At 42.4% G+C, this 26,694-nt stretch overlaps 1 long non-coding RNA gene across 1 annotated transcript; it reads right to left on the minus strand.

The window, feature by feature from the left end:
• Nucleotides 1-650: 650 nt before the first annotated feature.
• LOC147342731 (uncharacterized) lies at nucleotides 651-26,500 on the minus strand. Its single transcript, XR_015156560.1, has 3 exons — nucleotides 26,363-26,500; nucleotides 3,202-3,283; nucleotides 651-782 (listed from the first exon to the last, which is right to left on the minus strand). It is a non-coding gene; the product is annotated as an uncharacterized LOC147342731 (long non-coding RNA).
• Between the last annotated feature and the right edge of the window lie 194 nt (nucleotides 26,501-26,694).

Genomic DNA, 26,694 nt, shown 5'->3' on the forward strand with positions numbered 1-26,694 from the left:
ATATACAGATGCTAATGGAATTTGGCACTGAAGTGCCTGAAGACCATCACTTGTCATTAATGAAGTTCTTTAAGATTTTTCATCATCTCTGAGTCCAAGATATCTGGCTTTTTTTCTACTGGTACTAAAATCCTTCACATTCTATGCTTTGGTTAAGCATTCATGGTATATTTCATTTCTTTTTATCTATCTCCATATTCTTTTCCTCTTATCCAGCCCCAAGACTAAGTGAACCGTTCTTTAAAATGTTACATGAACAGTTTAGGAGGTTCATGTGGTAGAGATATTAAATCCAGGTAAGACAACCCCCCCACCCCGAGCCTAATATCACAGCACACACATTCTACGACTCAGCTCTTAATGCTGAACAGGTTGGTGACCAGGCCATCTGACTGCCTTTCTCCTCTTGAGGGGTTTTCAAGAATAAAACCTGCCTACTTCTTTGTCTCAGTACATTCTTGAATTGTGACTGTGTGATCAACTGGAATGTACAGATAGAACTAATGTCCATTTTTTTGAGGTGGAGAGGGAGGTGGAAAGAACTGATTACTTTGTTCCTAAAGCATTAGTCGCTCAGTCATTTCCGACTCCGCTACCCCATGGACTGTAGCCCACCAGGCTCCTATGTCCGTGTGATTCTCCAGGCAAGAATACTGGAGTGGGTTGCCATTCCATTCTTCTGGGGATCTTCCCAACCCAGAGATTGAACCCAGGTCTCCCCCATTGCAGGCAGATTCTTTATCATCTGAGCCACCAGAGAAGCCCTTGTTCCCAAAGGCCTTCTATAAAAAGGAAAAAATCAGACATCTAATTAACATACCTATTTTAAGACATTTAGCAGCACCTTTTTGTTCTCTTTCATTAGGGATTATTGTTTTATTTCATGTTGTTTGCCCTTCTCGTCTTTAATCTATTGAGGCACGAAAGGATGTCTTTAGTGTAGAATTCTTAGGTTTTTACTATAATTCACTCACTTTTCACTTTCTGTCTGGCTCACTCGAATGTATAATAGTGGTTTAAGGACACAACGTGGAGTCATGGAAAAGGCGTGAGGTTTAAAATCAAGCAAGCTGGGTTCAAATGCTGACTGTATCCCTGGCTAACATTGTAACCTTCTCTAAATAAAGTGAAGGCTCTACTTAACTCATTTAGAAAATGGGCTATAAGTACCTATTGAGAGATCAGATCAGATCAGTCACTCAGTCGTGTCCGACTCTTTGCGACCCCATGAATCGCAGCACGCCAGGCCTCCCTGTCCATCACCAACTCCCGGAGTTCACGCAGACTCACCGTCCATCGAGTCAGTGATGCCATCCAGCCATCTCATCCTCTGTCGTCCCCTTCTCCTCCTGCCCCCAATCCCTCCCAGCATCAGAGTCTTTTCCAATCAGTCAACTCTTCGCATGAGGTGGCCAAAGTACTGGAGTTTCAGCTTTAGCATCATTCCTTCCAAAGAAATCCCAGGGCTGATCTCCTTCAGAATGGACTGGTTGGATCTCCTTGAAGTCCAAGGGACTCTCAAGAGTCTTCTCCAACACCACAGTTCAAAAGCATCAATTCTTCAGTGCTCAGCCTTCTTCACAGTCCAACTCTCACATCCATACATGACCACAGGAAAAACCATAGCCTTGACTAGGTTGGCAAAGTAATGTCTCTGCTTTTCAATATGCTATCTAGGTTGGTCATAACTGTCCTTCCGGGGAGTAAGCATCTTTTAATTTCATGGCTGCAGTCACCATCTGCAGTGATTTTGGAGCCCAGAAAAATAAAGTCTGGCACTGTTCCCACTGTTTCTCCATCTATTTGGCATGAAGTGATGGGACCGGATGCCATGATCTTCGTTTTCTGAATGTTGAGCTTTAAGCCAACTTTTTCACTCTCCACTTTCACTTTCATCTAGAGGCTTTTGAGTTCTTCTTCACTTTCTGCCATAAGGGTGGTGTCATCTGCATATATGAGGTTATTGATATTTCTCCCAGCAGTCTTGATTACAGCTTGTGTTTCTTCCAGTCCAGCGTTTCTCATGATGTACTCTGCATATAAGTTAAATAAACAGGGTGACAATATACAGCCTTGACGAACTCCTTTTCCTATTTGGAACCAGTCTGTTGTTCCATGTCCAGTTCTAACTGTTGCTTCCTGACCTGCATACAAATTTCTCAAGAGGCAGATCAGGTGGTCTGGTATTCCCATCTCTTCAAGAATTTTCCACAGTTTATTGTGATCCACACAGTCAAAGGCTTTGGCATAGTCCATAAAGCAGAAATAGATGTTTTTCTGGAACTCTCTTGCTTTTTCTATGATCCAGCGGATGTTGGCAGTTTGATCTCTGGTTCCTCTGCCTTTTCTAAAACCAGCTTGAACATCAGGAAGTTCATGGTTCACATATTGCTGAAGCCTGGCTTGGAGAATTTTGAGCATTACTTTAGTGTGAGATGAGTGTAATTGTGCGGTAGTTTGAGCATGCTTTGGCATTGCCTTTCTTTGGGGTTGGAATGAAAACTGACCTTTTCCAGTCCTGTGGCCACTGCTGAGTTTTCCAAATGTGCTGGCATATTGAGTGCAGCACTTTCACAGCATCATCTTTCAGGATTTGGAATAGCTTAACTATTGAGAAATACTATACATAAAATGAACACAGGTCTGGCATATGGTTAGTTCTTAATAAATGCCAACTATTATAGTTGACCAGGAAACATTTATGGGGCACCTGTTGTATATTAGGGAGTGTGCTCATTGCTCTGTATATTTCAGCCCATTTTCCCACGGGCTAATAGATGCCCAGATTAGGGAATTACCATCTCAGCTCCAGGAGTTCATTCTGAAAGGAGACTTACCTTGTCATATGATAGAGCAAAAGCTTTGACACTCTTGATCTCTACCAGGTTCTCAATGTAGCATACTCTTCATCATGAATGACTAGTTATCAGTGGGGTATATTAAATAGTCTCAGAGAATTAACTCTTTTCTTGATGGTTGAAGTGACATTAAAGGCAGGGAGAATCAGTATTTAAAAGGGAGATTGTAAAGATCTAACCAAGCTCCAGGATTGCTATGTCGAATATATTCCAAAGCAGTATACAGTGCTTTGGATTCCAAACGTTAAGTTGCCCCACTCCAAGAGTACGACGGTACAAGACTTCACTGGATTAGACTCTTAAACACTTCAACAGGAAGAGAGGTAGCTCCATAGATTCTCACCTGTTTTCTTCCGTCTTCTCCAATCTGTGTGTTCATGGTTCATGTGTGTTTTGATCAAAGGAAGAAGTGAGTCCTGGGATGTCTGCTTCAAAGACAAGCAGAGATTTAGAAGGCTTGTATGTCCTCCTCTCAACCCTGTGGATCTGACCCAGTCCTTTGTCTGGAGGGAAGGGAAAGACCAGCCATTCCTGGAACTTGAGTTCAGGATATTTAATCCTGTTCTTTGGGGGCAGGAAGTGTGTCCTAATGTGATACCCATTAGAACAAACTGCCCAAATCCACTGACCCACTACTCGTCTCTGTGCTCACTGGGGTTCCTGTAGTCCCTCCTTCCCAGATTCACACAGATCTACAGAGCCTTTAGAGCAGAAGGTTTCTCAAACAAGACACCAAAACTGTTGATATGACAACTGTTTTTACTTTTCCTGACTATATTAAAGATAAGGCTAACAGGTCATGATGATTTTGAACTTGAGGATAAGGAGTGATAGTGAAAGTTGCTCAGTCGTGTCTGACTCATAGTCCGTGGAATCCTCCAGGCCAGAATACTGGAGTGGGTAGCCTTTCTCTTCTCCAGGGGATCTTCTGAACCCAGGGATCGAACCTGGGTCTCCCGCACTGCAGGCAAATTCTTAACCAGCTGAGCCACACAAGGGAAGCCCAAGAACACTAGAGTGGGTAGCCGATCCCTTCTCCAGGAGATCCTCCCAACCCAGGAATTGAACCAGGGTCTCCTGCATTGCAGGTGGATTCCTTACCAACTGAGCTATTTGGGAAGCCCCAGGATAAGGAGAGATCTGTGCTAATGTTTACATGATTTTTCTAGGAAGAGAATAAAGAAATTCTGGCCCCCTTGTCAACACCTCTTTAACATACATGCTCTCATTTTTAAAATATACTCTGTGTCTGAGGCATTTGTTTAAAATTTTCACATGTAGATTTGTTAGTCCACATTCAGTATTAGGCATGTAGAAATACTGGCCTAAGGAGTCTTCCAAAGGTAAAGAATGCTGACTGCACTAGTTTATCTTCTTTGCCAGGTTCCTGAGGTCATGTTTCCTTTCATTCCCTTTTCCTAGTTACCATATTCCCTCAAAAGAGCTCAAATCAGGGAAGATGTCTTGAATTCATTCATTCCCATATTCGTGGACACTTACTTAGGAGTGCTTACTCTGGGCAGCCACTGAGCTCTGTCCAGGGATGCAAAGATGAATACTTGCCTGTGCACTCAGATCTAAACTGAGGCACAGAGAGGGTGAGTGGGATAAAACCCCACAGATAGCGTTTTCTTTTCACTACTTCGTTTCAGGTCAAACCTGGAAAAACCAACTGAAGTTTCATGTTAACCGTTACAGAAACGTGAACAGGCCCGTGGGTAATGTCAGATCACCAGTGTTGAGCGCTCTTGCACAGCTTTCTCTGTTGGAGAGGTGTATAAACAAATGGCTAACTTAGAACATTAAGACAGGCTGCCTAACTGGCCTTTGCCGACCTAATGTGGGCTCTGTCACTCAGCTCCTTGTCGTCTCAAGTGCCTGCCGTCTCTGGTTCTTGGATTCTGAGAAAGAGACACTGGAGGCTAAAAAGTAGATTTCCTAATAGAAATGTTACTTTTCCCTGTGATGAGTCCATACAAGGTCAGTAGAAGGTCAGCTTTCTTTTATTTTAGCTGGAATTATTAATACATTGCCTCAGTTTGAATATGCATATTTAATAGATGAAAAATGAAAATTAGCTTTTACTTGATACCAAGTAAAAAAAGGATTTTTACATGGTATCAAAATATTTCAAAGTATGGGAATCCTGGGGATAAAATAATAAAAGGGTCCTTGGTGGTAAAAAGATGGGAGACCATGTCAGAATGTTGCTTTTTCTATTAAGATTTGTCACATATAAGGTTGGGCTTAAAATTTCAGTATTTAGGAAGAAATATACTCATTGTAGAATTTATAATATTCTCAAAATTATATCCTGATCTGCTCTTGAACATGTATGAAGCCTCTTCATCAGAATCTTGACCTCAGAGTATTCATTTACTCCACAGATACTGTATTTTATTAATTCTAAAATAAACATTTTTCACATTGTAGCATCTGAAATCCAAGTACTTTTAAAACAGTATATTATAATTTACCTTGCAGCATTTTTTAATGATACATAAAAGTATTTTTGTAACATTAAAGTATTTTGACAGGCTTCCCTGGTGGCTCAGATGGTAAAGAATCTGCCTACAGTGCAGGAGACCTGGGTTCAATCCCTGGGTCAGGAAGATCTAGAGAAGGGAATGGCAACCCACTCCAGTATTCTTGCCTGGAGAATCCCATGGACAAAGGAGCCTGGTGGGCTGCAGTCCACGGGGTCACAAAGCGGTGGACACGACTGAAGAATTAGCACACAGAAAGTGCTTTATATCTGTGGCATCTTATATGTGAGGAAGCACGGTAATCAGGGTGCCAACCATATACCAGTGAGTTTCAAGCGTTCGGGCTGTAACTGTGACCAGCATAGATGGGATTGTTGTTGTCAAGTTTATATTGTAGACAAGAGACTGTAATATAACTCAGGCTGGGTAGTCAGGAAATTCTTTTCTTTTTAAGAAGAATTTCAGACATATAAAAATAAAGGAGAGTAATAAACCTCTGCTGCTGCTAAGTCACTTCAGTCGTGTCCGACTCTGTGCGACCCTATAGACAGCAGCCCACCAGGCTCTCCCATCCCTGGGATTCTCCAGGCAAGAACACTGGAGCAGGTTGCCATTTCCTTCTCCAATGCATGAAAGTGAAAAGTGAAAGTGAAGTCGCTCAGTCGTGTCCGACCCTCAGCAACCCCATGGACTGCAGCCTACCAGGCTCCTCCATCCATGGGACTCTCCAGGCAGAAGTACTGGAGTGGGATGCCAACCTCTACATATTTATTGTTGCTCATCTTCAACATTTATCAACTCATAGCTAATCTCACTTGCTCCATGTTCCTATTACCCACTCCAATTTTTTGAAGTGTCGTGTTTTTTTTTTAACACAGGATTTAATGAGATCCAGAGCAATAGGAAGGGATGCAAAATATGTAAAGCAAAAACTGACAGAAATGAAATAGACAAATATAAAATTTTAATTAATCACTTCGTAATCCCTCTCTCCACAATTTATTAAACAACTTGATAGAAAATCAGCAAAGGGAATTCCCTCATGGTCCAAACACTTATAAAACACTCGATAATGACAAAATGCATGAATTTTTCAAGTACCTGGGGAATATATGCAAAGATAGCCCATACCTAGGCTGTAGATTTACCTGTCTGCAGCAGAGTTCCAAAGAATAGTAAGGAGAGATGAAAAAGCCTTCTTAAGTGAACAATACAAAGAAATAGAGGAAAACAACAGAATGGGAAAGACTAGAGACCTCGTCAGGAAGATTAAAGATACCAAGGGAACATTTTGAGCAAAGTGGGCACAATGAAGGACAGAAACGGTACGGACTTAATAGAAGCAGAGGATATTAAGAAGAGGTGGCAACAATACACAGAACTATACGAAAAAGATCTTCATGACCCAGATGACTAGGATGGTGTGATCACTCACCTAGAGCCAGACATCCTGGAGTTCAAAGTCAAGTGGGCCTTAGGAAGCATTACTATGAACAAAGCTAGTGGAGGTGATGGAATTCCAGCTGAGCTATTTCAAATCCTAAAAGATGATGCTATTTAAAGCGCTCACTCAATACGCCAGCATATTTGGAGAACTCAGCAGTGGCCACAGGACTGGAAAAGGTCAATTTTCATTTCAATCCCAAAGAAGGGCAGTGCCAAAGAATGTTCAAAGTACCATACAATTGCACTCATTTCACATGCTAGCAAGATAAGTTCAGTACCTGAACTGAGAACTTCCAGGTGTACAAGCTGGATTTAGAAAAGGCAGAGGAACCAGAGATCAAATTACCAACACTCGCTGGATCACAGAAAAAGGAATTCCAGAAAAACATCTGCTTCATTGACTACACTAAAGCCCCTGACTGTGTGGATCACAACAAACTGTGGAAAATTCTTCAAGAGATGGGAATACCAGACCACCTTACCTGCCTCCTGAGAGACCTGTATGCAGATCAAGAAGCAACAATTAGAACTGGACGTGGAGCAATGAACTGGTTCCAAATTGGGAAAGGAGCACATCAAGGCTGTATATTGTCACCCTGCTTATTCAGCTTATATGCAAAGTACATCATGTGAAATGCTAGACTGGATGAAACTCAAGCTGGAATCAAGACTGCCAGGAGAAGTATCAGTAACTTCAGATATGCAGATGACACCACCCTAATGGCAGAAAGCAAAGAGAAACTAAAGAGCTTCTTGATGAAGTTGAAAGAGGAGAGTGAAAAAACTGGTTTAGAACTCAACTTTCAAAAAACGAAGATCATGGCATCCAGTCCCATCACTTCGTGGCAAACAGATGGGGGGAAAATGGAAACAGTGACAGACTTTACTTTCTTGGGCTCCAGAATCACTGAAGGTGGTAACTGCAGCCATGAAATTAAAATATGCTTACTCCTTGGAAGAAATGCTATAACTAACTTCGACAGCATATTAAAAAGCAGAGACATCACTTTGCTGACAGAGGTCCATATAGTGAAAGCTATGGTTTTTCCAGTAGTGCTGTGAGAGTTGGACCATAAAGAAGACTGAGTGCCAAAGAATGGATGTTTTTGAACTGTGGTGCTGGAGAACATTCTTTAGAGTCTCTTGGACTACAAAGAGATCAAACCAGTCAATCCTAAAGGAAATCAATCCTGAATATTCACTGGGAGGACTGATGCTAAAGCTGAAGCTCTAATAATTTGGCCACGTGATGCAAAGAGCCGGCTTATTGGAAAAGACCCTGATGCTGGGAAAGATTGAAGGCAGGAGGAGAAGAGGGAACAGAGGATGAGATGCTTGGATGGCACCACTGACTCTGGGAGACAGTGAAGGAGAGGGAAGCCTGGTGTGCTGCAGTCTATGGGATCACAAAGAGCTGGTCATGGCTGAGTGACTGAACAAGGCTGAAAACAAACCTCAACAAATTTAAAAGAATTGCAATTATATAAAATGTGTCCTCTGGCCACAAGCAAATCAATTAGAAATCAAAAACAGAAAGCTAAAATTTCTAAACAGAAACTAAACAGCACACTTCCAAATAATTAATGGGTTAAGTCTCAAGGAAAATTTTAAGATAAATGTTTAACAGAATGAAAATGAAAAATATATACACACTACTATATAAAATAGATAACCAACAAGGACCTACTGTATAGCAGAGGGAACTATACTCAATATTGTGTAGTAATAAAGGAAGATAACCTGAAAAAAAAAATATATATATATGCCTGAATCACTGCTATACACCTGGAATCAACTATACTTCAATTAAACAAAAGATCTAAAATCAATCTAAGCTACTACGTCATGAAACTAAGGACAAAAAGCAAATAAACTCAAGAAGAATGCAAAAATTAATAAAAAGGTGAAATGAATAGGATAAAAAAAAACTGAGAAGCACAAAAGAAGCAAGAAGCTGTTCTTTGAAACGGTTGATCATATTGACAAACTTCTCGTAAGACTGAAAGAAAATATTCAAATTGCTAATATCAAGAATGAAATAAGAAATATTACTACAGATCCTGCAGACATTTAAAAATAATAATGTAATACCACCTACAACTCTATACATGTATTTGACAACTCTGACTAAATGGAGCAATTCCTCAAAAAGTACAAACTTCTACAACTCACCAAATAGAAAATGTATAATTTGGTAGCCATATAAATATTACAGAAATTGAATCTGTACTTTTATAACTCTCACAAAGCAATCTTCACACCTATATCATTTCACTGGAGAATTCTACTAGCCGTTTAAAGAAGAATTAACATGTCTATACAATATCTTCCTGAAACAGAAGAGGAGGGAAAACTTCCTAATTTGTTTTATTATGTTGATGCCAAAGATGTTAAAAACACAAACAACTACAGACCAGTATTTCTCATGATTTAAGATAGAAAAATTCTTAACAAGTATTAGCAAATAGAATTCACCAATATGTCAATAGTGAAAAATCATACACCATGACTGAGTGGGATTCATCTCAGGGATGCGAGGCTGTTTCAATTAATGTAGTCCTATCAAGGCTAAAGAAGTCATATGACCATATCAGTAGATATGGTCTTGACAAAATCTAAAATATATTTGTGATAAACGCTCTCAGTAAATTAATGATACAAGGGAACTTCTTTAACCTGACACACACAGAAAACCTACAAAACTCTCCAGTTAGCATTGTGCTTCGTGTTTAGAAACTAGATGCTCTCTTGTTAAGGTCAGGAATAAGGCAAGATCTCGTACCACGTCTATTCTATGTTATACTGAAAGTACGCATTCTAGCTAATGCAATATGACAGTAAAAATATATAGATAGGTTGAGAAGGAAGAAATAAAACTGATTTTGTTCCCAGTTGCATGATTATTAATGCAGAAAATCCCAAAGATGAACAAAAATATTCCTGGATATTTTTATAATATCTGGGAATTATTTTATATATATTATATATTAATATATTATAAACATTTTATAATAAGCTATTAAGTTTTCAGAATACAAAGTTAATATACAAAAGTCAATTGCATTGCTATATACCAGCAACAAACAGTTGGAATGTGAAATTTAAACTATAGCAACGTTTACATTGGCACTCCAAAAATAAAGTATTAATAGTATGAGTCATAAAACATGTACAAGATCTGAGGAAGACTACAAAACCGATTAAACAAACCACAGGCGATAAACGAATGGAGGCATAACCCACGTTCACGGAGAGGAAGACTCAGGACTGTTAGGGCGGCACAGTACACACGCATAGACTCATGATCCGTAGACTCAATGTCATCTTGGTCAAGGCATAACCCACGCTCACGGAGAGGAAGACTCAGGACTGTTAGGGCGGCACAGTACACACGCATAGACTCATGATCCGTAGACTCAATGTCATCTTGGTCAAAATCCCAACAGGTTATTTTTGGATACAGACAAACGGATTCTAAAGTTTATATGGGAAGGCCAAAGACCCAGAATATTCCACACAACACAAAACAAGCAGAGCGTCATCGGCAGGCTTGCAGGAGCTGACTTCCAGTCTGAAAGTACAGTGATCAAGACGGTGTGACTGACCTAAGCACAGACGGACAGACTAATGGACAGAATAAAGAGCCCAGAGACAGAACCCCATAAATACAGACGCTTGACCTTTGGCAAAAGAACAAAGGCAATCAGTGGAGAAAGGACAGCCTTTTCAGTGAGTGTTCAAACTGGACATTCATATGCAAAAAAATTAATCTAGACCTTACCCGGGTTCGACCCCTTGGGGGAGAAGATCCCCTGGAGAAGGGAATGGCAACCTACTCCAGTATTCTTGCCTGGAGAATTCCATGGGCAAGGAGCCTGGAAGGTTACAGTCCATGGGGCTGCAAAAGTTGCACACAGCTAAGCAATTAACACTTACACAAACATTAAGTAGGTCATAGGCTATATGTAAAACACAAAACTAAAATTTCTTGATGCTAACACATGCCAAAGTCTAGGCGACTTGACTGGTTATGAGTTTTTAGATACAACACCGAAAGCATCATCCATAAAAAAAAAGATTGGTTAAAACGAATAACTTCTCCTTTGCCAAAGATACAAGAAAGGAAGCAAAAAGACAAGCCAGACTGGCAGTAAATATCTGTGAAACGCACACTTGATAAAAGACCTATACATTCCAAAATGTATGAAAAACACTTAAAACTCAACAATAACAATCCAACTTAAAAAACAGAGTTACTATGCAAGTATTACAATGGTTAAAATCCACAGCACTAACAATATCAGATGCTGGCAAGGATGTGGAAATAAAAGAACTCTCACTCATTTCGAGCAGGAATGGAAAATAGTACAGCCACTTTGGAAGACCATTCGGCCGTTTCTTACAAAGGTAAACAGTCTTAGCATATGATCTAGCAGTCACATTCCTATTTACTCAAATGAGACGAAAACTTATGTCCACAGAAAATTTTGCACATGAATGTATATAGCAGCTTCATTTATGACTGTCAAAACGGGAAGCAATCAAGAGGTCCTTCAGTTGGAGTAGACTGTGGTCCATCCATACAGTAGAATATTATTCAGTGGTAAAAACAAATGAAATATCAAACTACAAAAAGAAATAGAAGAATGTCAGATTCACACTGCCAAGTCAAGGAAGGCAGTCCGAAAAGGCCACGTACTGTTCGGTTCTAACTATACGACTTTTGGAAAAGGTGAAACTATAGAGATAGTAAAAGTAGCAGTGGCTGCCAGGAGTTTGGAGTAGGGAAGAGAGATGGGAAGATAAGCAGCGAGAAGCTGGAACAGGGAATTTTCAGGGTGATCGGACTATATGATAATGTAATGTTAGATACATAACATTATGCCCTTGTAAAAACCCATAGAACCGGAAAACACAAACAGTGAACACTAAAGTGAACTGGGGACTTTAATAATAGTATCACCATTGACTTACCAGTCACAAATGTGCCACACTAATACCAGGAGTTAAGAGGGGAAACTCTGGGGAAGAGGGAGTGCACGTGTGTGTATATATACCCAAGTTTTCATAAACCCAAAACTGCTCTAAAAAATAAAGTCTCTTTTAAAAGAGGGAGAGAGGGAAGGGAAAGAGACAGAGAGAGAGAGAATGAAAGTATGAGTTGATTGTGGAGCCAGACTGCACAGCTCTGAGCTGCCTCTAAGATGTCACTAAGAACAGCGGGGGCTACTGACAGCACTCAGTGCCCAGAGTCAAGGTTTGGGGCTAAACAACTACTGCTTCTGGGCCTCTTGATGATGGAGGTCTTGAGGCTTTTTCACTGACTACTGAAATGTAATTCTCTTTACCTTCATGTATCTACGAACATACTAAAACTCTCCCTTTTTCAAACAGTAAAACTAAATCCAAAAAACATTTGCTCCATGTTCTGGAGTTTTAGAGTTTGCTGTCTTTGAGGATATAAAGGGGCCCAGAGAATTCTACATCTAGCAGTAAATGATTTTAAGAAAACAACTATACTCTAGATATAACATACTTTTAAGGACTTTTTTGTTCTTGAGAATTCCCACATCCCTTCAGCCTTCCTCCAAGTGAGTTAAAATTCAATCTAGGAATAGTAAATGCTAAGCAAATGGGAACGAAAGGGCTGTCTTGAGGGCAAGTGCCAATAATTGCACTGTATATATTACTATACTTTGGCCCAACACAGACGAGGGAATGACTAGGCAGATTAGAAAAAGAATCAACTAAAACCAAAACAAAAAAAGAAAATGAAATTGATTAGTTAAACAATGGATTAGACACAGTAGAAGAGCTTAGCGCAGAACTATTTTTCTAGGCTCTGATCATCCTTCAGTGTTCTGTGAAGCCTCAGCCTCCAAAGTACCTCTTTGCCAACCCATTCCTCCAAGATCAGCTAACACTGGATTTTGTGGCCAGTACCCTGTCTCCAACAAGAGCTCTCAGAGCCTTCAGAATTATTCAAATAAGGCCATTCACGAGCCACTGGCCAACCTGTATTTGTGAACTTCTCACACCTGACCCTCTCTGGGCTATTTTAATTGCAACAATGTGGCTCTCTAAAGGATCCATGCCACTTCTGGAAGCTGGTGAGGCAGAAACACAAGGGCACCAAATGCCTCCTTGCAGTTCCAGTGTAGTGACAGTCTCTTACAGACTTCTGAATGGTAGTACAGCCCACTCCAGGAAGCGGGGAGTCATGGGCTGTGATCAACAAGCCTGATCTGGACTCGAATCCAAGCTCTGAACACCTGGCTGTGGGGTCCTATCAACCAACCACCACTGAGTCCCAGGTTCCTCCTCCGAAACTGAGGCCGAGGACCGCTATCTGGTATGGCTATCAAACGAACTAGAAGGGAGCAGCTGTAAAGCATTCATCCCGGTGCCAGCATCTAGTGGGTACTGGTACTAGAAGCCTGTATTTATCTATTTGTTTTTTTTTTTTGTCACTTCTGTACTTTGCAGCATGACTTAGTCCTCTCTGCTAATGCTGTTCTTTTTACTTCTCACACTTAACCCTCCAGTTAATGGTCTCAGTGGCTCAGGGACTTTGCTCCAATAAGGCAAGTTCAGATGCCAGGACATGAAGTGGGAGGTGCCTGAATTATCCATGGTGGGTCAAATGCACTGTCTTACTTTGCACCCTTAAGAAATCAATTATCATTATAATAGCTGAGTAGAACAAATGCTTTCTGCCACTTTTAAAATCCCTATGGGTTTCTCTGGCTCATTATTGAAAGGATCCAGCCAGTTAGAAGACAAAGGAAGGCTTAGGCCTGCACCAGGATGGTAATAACACCCAGAGCCAGGACTCTGGGCAAAGATTCAAAATCCGGTTGGTCTGATCAACAGTTGTTAATCAGAACACCAGATTGTTGATCCTGAGCTAGCACTGAGTTTCAATCAAAGTATGGCATGTATTCTCTATCTGCTTTGGCTTTTCATGGGGTTGTTTAGAAGATTAAACAGTTGCTACTTTGCCTCTAAGAAAAATTTCCAGTCCCTCCGTAATATGTTTTGGTTTAATACCATTTACAGGAATTGATCATTCCCTTGCATTTACTGCCTTCAGGGGGAAAAAGGAGGGCCTTTAGATAGAAATTTTCTTTTCTGCTTCCTGTCAAATTCATGGAAACTGCCACCCTCTGTGAGTACACCTGGAGGGTACTAGTCTGCCCTAAACATTCCCACAGTGAACAAGGCAGCCGCTCTAATTGCATGGAACACCCTGACGCTGATTAAACATCAGCACGGTGGCGGGAGAATGTTCTCCCTCCTTCCTTGATTTCCATCCTTAGGAAACAAAGAAACCTACGTTCCTTAATACAGCAGATAGACACTGTCAAAATCAGATTCCAGCCTATGTTTCCAGCTCAGCTTCCCCTCAGTCAGCTACTTTTTCGTTCTACCCCTTCTTCTACTAGGAATTTCCGTCCTTTCTTCTCTTTTCAAACGAGTAAGTTCTACTCATCTTAGAAGATCCGGCACAAATGTGACTTCCTCCAGGAAGCCTTCCCTGACCTTCTCAGCCAGTCTTTCTCCTCCCAACCCCATGCTATCCACAGCCCCTCACCATATAGATCAGTGCTTCTAAAACTTTGGGGTTTCTGATAAAATGCAGGTGCTGATTCTGAAGCCAGGGTGGCATTTCTAACAAAATCCCAGATAATACTGATGCTGCTGCTCTATGGCAACACTCCAAGTGGTAAGAATACAGAGCTCATAGCACAGGCTTTGGTTCTTTAATTAATTTATCTTTGGCTGTGCCGGGTCTGCGTTGCTGTGAAAGCTTTTCTCCGGTCGCCGAGAGCGGGGGCTGCTCTAGGTGTGGCGCGCGGGCTGCAGGGCGCGGGGGTCAGTGCTTGAGGCTCCCGAGCTCTAGGCCGCTGGGTCAAAGTTGTGGTGCGTGGGCTTAGTTGTTCCGCGACATGTAGGGTGTTCCCAGAACAGGGATCAAACCTGCGCCTCCTGCATTGGCGGGTGGATTCTTTACCCCTGAGCCACCAGGGAAGCCAAGGGTTTGGTTCTTGTTTGTGGATCTCTGGCTCCTCCTGCTTCAGCAGGACAGCGACTGAGTGCCCAGCAGTGAGTGAGCGCAGCGCTGACTGTGAAACTGAGCATTTGCAGAATGAGGATTCCTCCCAGTCACCCTCACTGACATCAGCTTCCCCGCCTCCATTTATACAAACACTTCATAGATTTTTATGCTACTTTCTTTTTGGCACATCTTTCTTTGTTGGTATTCTCTTTATTTTTAACACAGACGCAGGCTGTGGGTTGCTTTTTAACTCAAGAAACAAAACAGAGAAACAATGCACACACTGCCAACCCCCACCTGGTCTGGCCGACTTTATTAAGCTGATGAGGCTGGCAGCTTCTTTCGCTGAAAGCCTGCAGGATCACACTGCCACAATGCCTTGTTTACACACTCGGTCCTCACTCCCTATGCTTTGTGTCTTGTGTCGTTGCTTAGTTAGTATAACTCAGATCAAATGGAAGTGGGACTTGGATGTCATCCTCGTCAGACTCCAGTTAACTAATGCGCGTCCTTGCTTTAGATAAGGATGATGGAGGAGGTATAAGGCTTGTGAAGTATGAGGGGCCCTCATTGATCTCATCCCAGGACAGTATTGGGTAGTCCTGGCATGATAAGCCTTCAAGATGTGAAATGAGATATTTCCTGCTATATCTGGAAACAAGAATATCACAGCCATCAGGGATTCCAGCCTTTCAAAGGTAAATTTCTGAACTCAATACAATACTGGCTATCTGATAGCCATCAGCCACTTCCCCAATAAGCAGGTGGGGGGAACAAAGAAATCTCAGAGAGGCAGCCAACCGCCACCCTACAGGTAAAGGAGGAATTAGGGGTACACTAGGAATTAGGCTACCGTCTATGGGGTTGCACAGAGTCGGACACGACTGAAGCAACTTAGCAGCAGCAGCAGCAGGAATTAGGAATTTAACTCAGATGACCATTATATCTACTACTGTGGGCAGGAATCCCTTAGAAGAAATGGAGTAGCCATTATGGTCAACAAAAGACTCTGAAATGCAGTACTTGGATGCAATCTCAAAAACGACAGAATGATTTCTGTTCGTTTCCAAGGCAAACCATCCAATATCACAGTAATCCAAGTCTATGCCCCAGCAAGTAACGCTGAAGAAGCTGAAGTTGAACGGTTCTATGAAGACCTACAAGATCTTTTAGAACTAACACCCAAAAAAGATGTCATTTTCATTATACGGGACTGGAATGCAAAAGTAGGAAGTCAAGAGACACCTGGAGTAACAGGCAAATTTGGCCTTGGAATACGGAATGAAGCAGGGCAAAGGCTAATAGAGTTTTGCCAAAAGAACGCACTGGTCATAGCAAACACCCTCTTCCAACCACACAAGAGAAGACTCTACACATGGACATCACCAGATGGTCAACACCGAAATCAGATTGATTATATTCTTTGCAGCCAAAGATGGAGAAGCTCTATACACTCAGCAAAAACAAGACCAGGAGCTGACTGTGGCTCAGATCATGAACTCCTTATTGCCAAATTCAGACTTAAATTGAAGAAAGTAGGGAAAACCACTAGACCATTCAGGTATGACCTAAATCAAATGCCTTATGATTATACAGTGGAAATGAGAAATAGATTTAAGGGACTAGATCTGATAGACAGAGGGCCTGATGAACTATGGACGGAGGTTCATGACATTGTATAGTAGACAGGGATCAAGACCATCCCCATGGAAAAGAAATGCAAAAAAGCAAAATGGCTGTCTGGGGAGGCCTTACAAATAGCTGTGAAAAGAAGAGAAGCGAAAAGCAAAGGAGAAAAGGAAAGATATAAGCATCTGAATGCAGAGTTCCAAAGAATAGCAAGGAGAGATAAGAAAGCCTTCCTCAGCGATCAATGCAAAGAAATAGGGGAAAACAATATAATGGGAAAGACTCGAGATCTCTTCCAGAAAATTAGAGTTACCAAGGGAACATTTCATGCAAAGATGGGCTCGATAAAGGACAGAAATGGTATTGACCTAACAGAAGCAGAAGATATTAAGAAGAGATGGCAAGAATACACAGAAGAACTGTACAAAAAAGATCTTCATGACCAAGATAAGCACGATGGTGTGATCACTGACCTAGAGTCAGACATCCTGGAATGTGAAGTCAACTGGGCCTTAGAAAGCATCACTATGAACAAAGCTAGTAGAGGTGATGGAATTCCAGTGGAGCTATTTCAAATCCTGAAAGATAATGCTGTGAAAGTGCTGCACTCAATATGCCAGCAAATTTGGGAAACTCTGCAGTGGCAACAGGATTGGAAAAGGTCAGTTTTCATTCCAATCCCAAAGAAAGGCAATACCAAAGAATGCTCAAACTACCGCACAATTGCTCTCATCTCACATGCTAGTAAAGTAATGCTCAAAATTTTCCAAACCAGGCTTCAGCAATACATGAACTGTGAACTTCCAGATGTTTAGGCTGGTTTTAGAAAAGGCAGAGGAACCAGAGATCAAATTGCCAACATCCGCTGGATCATCGAAAAAGCAAGAGAGTTCCAGAAAAACCTTTATTTCTGCTTTATTGACTATGCCAAAGCCTTTGACTGTGTGGATCACAATAAACTGTGGAACATTATGAAAGAGGTGGGGATACCAGACCACCTGATCTGCCTCTTGAGAAACCTATATGCAGGTCAGGAAGCAACAGTTAGAACTGGACATGGAACAACAGACTGGTTCCTAATAGGAAAAGGAGTACGTCAAGGCTGTATATTGTCACCCTGCTAATTTAACTTATATGCAGAGTACATCATGAGAAACGCTGGGCTGGAAGAAGCACAAGCTGGAATCAAGATTGCCGGGAGAAATATCAATAACCTCAGATATGGAGATGACACCACCCTCATGGCAGAAAGTGAAGAGGAACTAAAAAGCCTCTTGATGAAAGTGAAAGTGGAGAGTGAAAAAGTTGGCTTAAAGTTCAACATTCAGAAAACATCTGGTCCCACCACCTCATGGGAAATAGATGGGGAAACAGTGGAAACAGTGTCAGACTTTATTTTTTTGGGCTCCAAAATCACTGCAGATGGTGACTGCAGCCATGAAATTGAAAGACGCTTACTCCTTGGAAGGAAAGTTATGACCAACCTAGATAGCATATTGAAAAGCAGAGACATTACTTTGCCAACAAAGGTCCGTCTAGTCAAGGCTATGGTTTTTCCAGTGGTCATGTATGGATGTGATAGTTGGACTGTGAAGAAAGCTGAGCGCTGAAGAATTGATGCTTTTGAACTGTAGTGTTGGAGAAGACTCTTGAGAGTCCCTTGGACTGCAAAGAGATCCAACCAGTCCATTCTAAAGGAGATCAGTCCTGTGTGTTCATTGAAAGGACTGATGTTGAAGCTGAAACTCCAATACTTCGGCCACCTCATGGGAAGAGTTGACTCATTGGAAAAGACCCTGATGCTGGGAGGGATTGGGGGCAGGAGGAGAAGGGGACGACAGAGGATGAGATGGCTGGATGGCATCACTGACTCGATGGACGTGAGTCTGAGTGAACTCTGGGAGTTGGTGATGGACAGGGAGGCCTGGCGTGCTGCGATTCATGGGGTCGCAAAGAGCCGGACAGGACTGAGCGACTGAACTGAACTGAGGAATTAGGAATGTGATCTTGATTGTTCAAGCAGGATTTGGCCCCAGGCAGCTGAGATGCACATGAAAGGAATGTCTTCGGAGAGCCCAGATGCTTGCATCTTCCCATACAAAGAAGAGCACTAAACTCCTCGGATACCTGGTTTTCCTTAATTAACAGACTGCCTGCCTCCACCCCTCCTTGTTACAAACTTCCGTATATCTTGACTCCTTTTCCCATCTCCGTGGAGCAATCTCTCTGGGTCACTTGAGATGCTGTCTCCCGGGCCTGAAGTCCTCACAATTCCCAAAGAATACATCTAACTCTCAACCTGCAGGTTGTGACTATGTTTTTAGTCAACAAGAGTTAAAAAGAGTGTCAAAAGAACCCATTCCCTTTTTCTTTTTCTCTTTGGCTTGCCTTAGGCTCAATGGGTAACAAACAAAACTAAATTGTATCATAAAGTGATCCAGCAACATACAAGGGGGATGACTTGCAGTGCACATCTGAGTGACACAGTTCACCGCCTCTTTCAAATACCAAGCAGCCACAGACGTCCCACCCTGAACGAAGCTTGCAGAGGTCGGATAGGGAAACCCGAGTTTCTGAGAAAATAGGCAGATAGCATTCAAGCCAAGACCAGAAACCAGGACTCCTACTCACTGCTCTCTTGCATCTGGAAGCCCTTGCTCCTGACCTGGTAGTGAGGGCCAGTCCCCTGCAAAACACTTCAGGTGTCCAGGGGACTCTGAGGCCCCTTTAGGCCACTGTGAGATAATTTTTCTTTTTTCCTTTTTAGGATCCAGGTACTTCACCCTGTACTCTGGATTTCCATTGCTCTTCTTCCACTCGACTCACCTTATGGCAGCTCTAACTCCAGCGTTAACTTCTCTCTTCTCAGCCCTGGGCCCAGCACTTACCACTAGATGTGCCTTGTAAGATGCTCGATCAGTAGCTTGTTTGCTTCTGCGTCTCCGCTGCACAGACTGTGAGCCTCTTGAGGTCAGAGATCATGTCAGGCTCACTGCCCGTAGCACACTATCCGGCATACAGCAGACGCTCAGTGAAGCGAGTGTCTCCTTGTCAGGAAGAGGAGGACGTTCGTGCACTCAGAGGGCATTCACATTTTGCATGCAGGCCTCTGACAATCACTGACTAATGTCTGGCTGAGGCTTGGCTTTACCCTTTGGATAAGGATGCTGAGAGGAGCTCTTCCATGATGACTCATGTATCTTATAAATTGGTATTAGTGTTCAGACACAGCTAAGCTACAACATTCTGAGAAACAGAAAACCATAATTCATCAAAGCAAAAGCCATCATACATCTACCACCCATTCATAGCAGAAGTGATCAGATCTTAATGACTAAAAATAGTATCTTATAAGACCAGTGCACACCTTTATCCTGCTCCCTAGGTGAAACAAATACTTCACACTGGGTTATTTCATCCACAGTTTATATCCTAGACATTGTGACTAGACCAGGTTGACTCAGTGATAGTTCTGGGACTCAGATTAAGTCCTCAGTCTCCTCCTTTATCACAGCTTTTCTCCCATGATGAAGCAATAAGGCACTGATGAATTGTGGTGAAGGGCTGGGCTCCCAAAAGTTTGGAGGTGATGAGTTTACCTTTAAGCACCAAGGAACTAAGAGCACAGCTCCTCAGCCTCCCCAGAGATTTGTTTCTTTAACCATGCCCTGAACCAGGGAACTGTCTACCTCCAATCACAGCTTGGCCCCTCCCTCTGAGTTACGGTCTGGTTCATGTTATCATCTTAAAAAGATGAAAAGCCAAAGAAAAGAAACAGAGCCAGCTGTAAATGCTTATCAATAATTAAAATTTTTAAAAAGATGTATACTAAAAATATGATGCAAACTTTCCTAAGGAGACATGGCTGGCCTGTAAATCACACTCAGCTAAGCCCTCCTTTTATATTCATGCAAAATTCCAGAAAAGTCATAGTAGAGAACACTCCCCAGCAGCACTTGGGAGAAAAATAACTGCCTTTTGGAAAGAAAAAAAGGGAGATATTCCCAAAGATTGGGATTGCTGAACATATAGTCACGGTGAAGTTTTTCATCTGCTTAATAATCAAATGTCAAATCACAGCTTCCTGGACAAGACGGTGGAGTGGAATGACCTTGAGCTCACCTCCTCTCATTACACTAAAGTCTCAACTAACTGCTGAAGAACCATCGATTAAAAAGACTGGAATCTAACACAAAAAAAGACAGTCAACATCCAAAGACAAAGAAGAACCCACAACGAGATGGCAGCAGGTGTGTGCTCCAATATAATCACATCCCTGACACCCAGGGAGGGGGCCATAAACTGGAGAATAATACATTGCAGAAGTTCTCCTCCAGGAGTCAGAATTCAGAGCCCCATGTCAGGCTCCACAGCCTGGGGGGTCTGGCACCAGGAAGAAGAGCCCCCAGAGCGTTTGCCTTTGAGAGCCAGCAGGGCTTGATTGCAAGCACTCCACGGAACTGGGAAACCAGAGACTCCGCACTCGAGGGCACACTTGGGTCTGTGCACCAGATCCAGGAAAAGAGCAGGGACTTCATGGGAGCATGGGCCAGACACACCTGCTGGCCTGGGAGGGCCTCAGTGGGGGAGCACAGCAGATGGCCGACTCGCTCTGAGGGCAAGGACCCGGGGTGGAGACATCAGGGGGCTCGCTGGGACGCGCTCTCTGGGAGGCCACATCTGACACCAGGACCTGACTCCACTCAACAGCCTGTGGCTCCAGCGCTGGGACCCTCAGGCCAGCAGCCAGCAGGGAGGGAGCTCAGCCCCACGCGGCGGCAGACAGGCTGAGCCACAGTCGACTCTAGACACAGCACTCGACACAGCCACATGTTCATCTCAATATAAGCAGAAAATGCTTTTGATAAAATTCACCATCAATTAATGATAAAAACTCTCCAGCAGACACAGAGGGAACATACCTGAACATAATAAAGGCCATATATGACAAACTCATTGCTATCATGCTCTGGCAAAAAGCTGGAAGCATTTCCTCAAGATCAGGAACAAGAAAAGGATGTCCACTCTCGCCATTTTTATTCAACATAGTTTGGAAGTTTAGCCATAGCAATCAGAGAAGAAAAAAATAGAAGGAATCCAAATTGGAAAGGAAGAAGTAAAACTGTCACTGTTGGCAGATGATATGATACTAAACAGAAAATCCTAAAGATGTCACCAGAAAACCACTAGGTCTCATTGATGAATTCAGTAAAGAGGCAGGATATAAAATTAACACACAGAAATCTGTTGCATTTCTATACACTGACAACAAAAGAAAACCAAATTAAGGAAATAATCATTTATCAGTGCATCAGAAGGAATAAAGCTACCTAACGAGGCAAAAACCTGTACTCTGAAAACTATAAGACATTAAGGAAAAATTTAAAAATGACATAATATAGAAAGAAATACTATGTTCTTGTACTGGAAGAATTAATTCTGTTAAAATAACTATACTACCCAAGGCAATCCACAGATTCAATGCAATCCCTATAAAATTATCAATAGTATTTTTCACAGAAGTAGAACGTAAAATATTAAGATTTATAGGGAAACACAAAAGACCCTGAATAGCCAAAGCCATCTTGGAAAAGAGAAATGGCGCTGGAGAAATAAGGCTTCCTGACTTCAGAATACACTACAAAGCTACAGTTACCAAAATACCCTGAACTGGCACAAAAAACAGATACATAAATCAATCAAACAGAAAAGCCCAGAATAAACCCCTGCTGCTGCTGCTGCTAAGTCACTCAGTTGTGTCTGACTCTGTGCAACCCCATAGACGGCAGCCCACCAGGCTCCCCCGTCCCTGGGATTCTCCAGGCACGAACACTGGAGTGGGTTGCCATTTCCTTCTCCAACGCATGAAAGTGAAAAGTGAAAGTGAAGTCGCTCAGTCCTGTCTGACTGTTCACGACCCCATGGACTGCAGCCCACCAGGCTCCTCCGTCCATGGGGTTTTCCAGGTAAGAGGACTGGAGTGGGCACCATCGCCTTCTCCAAAACCCTTGCATCTGTGGTCAATTAATCACAACTAAGGAGGCAAAAACATACGATGGAGAAAAGACAGTCTCGTCAATAAGCGGTGCTGGTAAACTGGGCGACTACATGTGAAAGAATGGGATTAGAACATTCCCTAATGCCATACACAAAAACGAACTCGAAATGGATTAAAACCTAAATGTAAGATTGGATACTATAAAATTCCCAGAGGATAACATAGGCAGAACACTCTTTGACATAAACTGCAGCAATGTTTTTCTGGATCCATCTCTTACAGCGACAGAAATAAGCCCCAAAATAAGCAAATGGCACTTAATTAAACATAAAAACCTGTGTACAGCAAAGGAAACCATGAACAAAATGGAAAAAGACAACATATGGAATGGGAGAAAATACCTGCAAATGATGCAACCAACAAAGGATTAATTTCCAAAATATACAAAGTTCTTAAAGCTCAATATCAAGAAAACAAACAACCCAATCAAAAAATGGGCAGAAGATCTAAATAGACATTTCTCCAGAGAAGATGTACAGATGGGCAAAAGACACATGAAAAGATGCTCAACATCACTAATTATTAGAGTAATGCAAATCAAAACCACAATAAAGTATCACCTCACAGCAATCAGAAAGGCCATCATAAAAAAGTCTAAAAATAATAAATGCTGCAGAGAGTATGGAAAAAAGGGAACCCTCTTATGCTGTTGGTGGTAATGTAAGTTGGTGCAGTCACTATGGAGAACAGTATGGAGGTTCCTTAAGAAACAAAAATAGAGCTATCATATGATCCTGCAATCCCACTCCTGGTCATATATCCAGAGAAAACCGTAATTTGAAAAGGTACATGTGCTCTAACGTTCACTGCAGCACTATTGACAATAGCCAAGACACGGGAGCCTAAATGTCCATCAACAGATGAAGGGATAAAGAATAGGTGGTGTATAACCACAGTGGAATATTAGCCATCAAACAGAATGAAATAAGGCCATCTGCAGCAACATGGGTGGTCCCAGAGATCATCATAATAAGTGAAATAAGCTAGACAGAGAAAGACAAATATCGTATGACATCATTATATGTGGACTCTAAGAAAAATTATACAAATAAACCTATAAACAAAACAGAAATAGACCCACAGATATAGAAAATACACCCACAGTTACTAAGGGGGAATGGGGCGGTGGGGGGGAGAGGACTGGGGAGTGAGAAATTAGGAGTATGGGATTAATATATACACACTGCTGCTGCTAAGTTGCTTCAGTCGTGTCCGACTCTGTGCGATCCCATAGACGGCAGCCCACCAGGCTCCTCTGTCCATGGGATTGTCCGGCAAGAGTGCTGGAGTGGGGTGCCATTGCCTTCTCCGAGACACACTCTATATGAAATAGATAAACAACACGGAGCTCCTGTATAGCACAGGGAAGTATATTCAGCATTTTACAATTTATAAAAGAACTTGAAAAATAGGTATGTACCATATATACAACCGAATCACTTTCCTGTACATGTGAAACTAGCACAATATTGTACATCAACTATACTTCAATTTTTTAAAAAAGTCAAGCCCCAAAGTTGGTCCCCTTTAAACATCACTTTTGCGGACAGCCTTACCCAGGGTCTAATTTTTCTGAAGGAAAAAAGCTGGAGGATCTGGATGTGACAGAGAGCAGTGCTTCTCAAATTGAATATGAGTATCACCTGGGGATTCTTTAAATAGGAATTTTGATTAAGCGGATCTGGATAGGGCCTGCTAACAAGCTCCCAGGTGAAGCCAATGCTTCTGCTTTGTAGACCCCACCCTGAAGAACACGGACATTGACAACAACGGAGCCCAGTTCCTAGAAGATGTTGAACACTTGAGCTCCCGGGTCTCTGAGCTTAAAACATAAGGCCTGTTCCTAAGGTTTCCTTAAAGGTCAGCAGAGCCCCTCTTTCTGAATAATGACAAATCCTCCTTCCCTCTCCTAGTCAACCAGTGAGAAAATGCTGCAAACTTTTTCTTTTTCAGAGGTTTAAATAATAAGACAAAGTCTGTATCCAACTATGTGTCTATTCACTGGAAGAACTGATGCTGAAGCTCCAATACTTTGGCCACCTGATGCAAAGAGCCAGCTCATTTGAAAAGACCCTGAAGTTGGGAAAGATTGAAGGCAAAACAAGAGGAGCACCGCAGAGGATGAGTTGGTTAGAGAGCATCACTCAATGGACATGAGTTTGAGCAAACTCCAGGAAAGCCTGGCATGCTGCAGTTCACCGGGTCACAGAGACACGGCTTAACGACTGAACAACAGCAGCCATGTATCAACAGCTCAGTTGTTTCTTATTAAATCAATAATGGCACTGATTATTCCCTAGAGCCATCATCTCTACAGCCACATGGTTCATATCATACAAGGACACTACCCCAATTTTATTAACTAACCTCAGCCCACACTTCATCCTTGCTTCCACTGGAAGTTAATTATACTGCTGCAGTTTCTAAGTCACATCACTTAGGGTTGCCCAAATCTTTTTCCAGGAAAAAAAGATTAATGAGAGTTGTGGAAGCTAGGTTTCTTAACTTGTTATAATGCAAAAGGCCAGTAAACCAAGTGGCCCTGCATTCATAATTTGTAGATACACTGGAGTTTAGGGGTCATGGATTAAACTGAACCTGCCAGGCCAAGATTGGGGTGACCTGTTCCACACGGCGACATTTAAGGTGAACTGGGAGAGTCTGTTACATCATGGGAAATGCCTATATTCTTAAGAAGTGACTCTGCAAGTTGTGAAGACAATCTAGCCACGATTGTATTAGAAGTTTGAAAACTACACAAGGAAGATAGAAAAACTCTACATGATAAACTCAACTGAGTGGGTAAGTTTTAGTAAAAGGATAGGATATGAATATTTTCTTATAATTTTCTGTGCTTTCAAACATTTCTGTAAAGAGTATTTATCGACATTGCAATTGAAAAAAAAAATCTTGACTCTAAAAATCAACTCAGTTAAGAATGCCTGTCTTCTGACTCCCTAACACTTCAGTGTTATTTCTTTTTCTTCCCTTCCTTTGGTTTCTGTTTTGTCTTTCCTGCATATACAGGGTTGAGGACTCTGTGAACCTGCTGACAGCCAGCTATGTATTCTGAAACCACCATGAAAGCAGGGACTGCTTGGGTCTCTCCCTCCATTAAGCTCATGTTAGTTTTCCAAGGGTAATGAGGAAATATTCTCTTGGCTTCAAAGAATAGTGTGGCCCAGCCCTGCACGAGGGCTTCTTCTCGTGCCAGTAACCATCTCACAGAGAGACATGAGGGGTCTTGGGCACCCTCCAGGATCCTGGGATGCACACCTGACTCCTCTTCCTCAGGACTCAATGCCCTGGCCCAACTGATCACTCTCGCATAATACTCCATCACAGGTGGCTCTTCCCCAGACCCCACAGGTACAACTGCAGTTCACACAGGTTTTTACTATTCTTTCCTTGATTGGGGTGCTTCCTCCTTGCCTCAGCCTTGTTTCCTCCACCACCTTCCAGAACAACATATTTTTATTAAAACAAAATATGACCATGTCCCCTACTTAAACAAAGCTTTGAGGATGCAAATGTCAGCTAGAACATTAGAGGTGCTTTCCTTGGGCCTGTCTGATATCTCCATTCTGACTTCTGCTCTGGAGCACTAGACGCCTGGCCAAGGAGAACCACCCTCCAATTATCTCCGCAGACCTGCTGGACCCATGCTTGCCCCTCAAGCCTTTGCTCCTTCAGTCCACCAGTCTTTTCTTCTTTTCCAGGAAGCCCTCCCTCATATATCTGTACTCATCCTGATTCCCTAAGAGGGCAAGCTTGATGGGCTGTTTGGCTCTGCTTGGGTGAGAGCCCCCCATATCTAAGTGCTCACCTGTTGTGTGGGATTTCAAGCTGATTGCCTCCATTTTACAGGAGACAGGCCCCTCTTGAGAGAGTCACGGCTTTCTCACAGAGTTGGCCGAGTCTCCCCACATCAGAGGCCTGGACTGGATTTCCCGGGATACTCCTTGACAAAGCTCACCAGGAGTGGGCGCAGGCCTGTCTCCCAGGTACCCATCTCAAAAAAGGGACTGGCTCCTTCCTGTCCCCTCCTCCAAACACCTCCAGGACCTACAACGCATCCTGAGCGTGGAGTGGGGCCGGCTCTAGCAGAGACGTGAGACTGATTAGCCGAGAGTCCGTTGCAATGCCAGGTCCGGGTTC

This window comes from Bos grunniens, chromosome 28, assembly GCF_055505025.1.
Source record: "Bos grunniens cultivar Pamir isolate PY7600 chromosome 28, Bosgru_T2T1.0, whole genome shotgun sequence".
NCBI classification, from domain to species: Eukaryota; Metazoa; Chordata; class Mammalia; order Artiodactyla; family Bovidae; genus Bos; species Bos grunniens.